This window comes from Anomaloglossus baeobatrachus, unplaced genomic scaffold (assembly GCF_048569485.1).
Source record: "Anomaloglossus baeobatrachus isolate aAnoBae1 unplaced genomic scaffold, aAnoBae1.hap1 Scaffold_670, whole genome shotgun sequence".
NCBI classification, from domain to species: Eukaryota; Metazoa; Chordata; class Amphibia; order Anura; family Aromobatidae; genus Anomaloglossus; species Anomaloglossus baeobatrachus.
In genome coordinates, this window is record NW_027445042.1 from 19,277 (window position 1) to 20,884 (window position 1,608).

General features: G+C 45.3%; 1 pseudogene; it reads right to left on the reverse strand.

Moving 5' to 3' along the window:
* Positions 1-999: 999 nt before the first annotated feature.
* Positions 1,000-1,206, reverse strand: LOC142286630 (U2 spliceosomal RNA; annotated as a pseudogene).
* Positions 1,207-1,608: the final 402 nt, after the last annotated feature.

A 1,608-nucleotide genomic window follows, 5' to 3' on the forward strand; every position in this document is an offset into this window, starting at 1 on the left:
GGCACCAGCCAGAAAGCCCCATTACAGCCAATAATCAACCGCTAGCCGCTGGAACTCGTTGCTCTAGATCATGTCAAACTCACACCAAGCAGGAATAGATACATTAGCCCACCATCCCACCCAAAGAGCAACTTCTGCTGCGCAGCTGGCTTTCTAGGCAGCAGCGCTATCGTGATGTCAGCGGGGGACATTGTGACAAGCCAGTGTTCCGTCACTTCATGTTGTGCACTGTTCAAACGGAAAATACATCAACAGGCAGACTACAGAAAAGCTTACTAACAAAGGTTAGAGAGGGGCTTTCTCAGAGGGCTTTTTACAGTTTGTCTATTCCCAATTAGCCGTTTAAGTATGCTTAATGAAAGTACTAATTCTTTCATAGGCCGCCCATTCTTAGTATTTGACGTTCCTTATATTGCGGTATCAGGCTTCGCAGCAGGTTGCAAAACATTCATCACCCATGACTGTCCCCAATTGGGCTCAGAAGCTAAATGTCTATCATGACCTCTCTTTTTGAAAGTCCAAGAGCAAGCAAACTCTTCCTCCAGGAGAGGGAGCCAACAGATCACTAAAGACATCATCATTGCTCAAAGAAAACACCGAAAAACAATGGAAGCTTTAATTGGAGTGGAATCTGATAGACAGCACCTGATGCCAAGTCTGCATCTTCTAACACCTGCAGTCACTGCAGCAGCTGAATCCAATGTGTCCAAAAGGGATCTATTCTATTCAATTGCAAATGATCTAGATAAGACTGAGAATAAGATACTGCACGGGACATAGCAGAGTTGGTCAAGTTGAGTGGAGATGAGTTTGCTATTTGGCACAGCTTTTGCATCAATAAAGCAAGTAAAAGGTGTGAAAGATAAAAAAAAGGGTGAAAGTGTGAAAAGTGAATTGGCCAAATTGAGGTGCATATAAAGTTTTTGCTTTCTTTCAATTCACTAATGGGGCTCATTTGAATCAGGTGAATTGAGTTCTGCTTTTGGAAACTGGGTTAAGAAGGGGTGCACCGGTCCTGGAGGTACTGCAATACCAGGTCAATGCGTGGAGTGGACAGAGCAAGATTTTTTCCATCTCCTTGTTCTAAAAATCCATTTAATATATGGTCCCCAGAGAGGGGACGTATCAGATATTAAACTGATAAGAACAGATTTAATTTTTTTTTTTTTCTGTTTATCAGTAGGACTTCAAAATAACAAAGGTGATCGCCTCCCGTTGCCTGGGAACCGTCCAGGCACAAGAGGGCTATGTGTCACCAGAAGGCGCACACACTTCCTCAAGGCCGGCAGACGTGCAATCCCAGGCACCTTCCAGTACCGACCAAGGTAGCGTCCTCCGAAACTACACTTGATCTTAGCCAAAAGGCCGAGAAGCTATAACCCGAATTGGTTACGGCCTTGAGTGGCACCCTGGCCTATACCGGACACATCTTAGGGAGAGGGAGACAAACCCACGCCTACAGAAGACATTTTGTCACCCAAGCCAACCCTTGAAAAGGCTGTTTTGCAGAGCAAAAACAAGAAGAATGATGCTTTTTGCAGCCGCCGCCCACTGCAATTAATCTGAATAACTCCTCCTCCTCCAAGCACCTCCCCTCCCCCTTGCAGT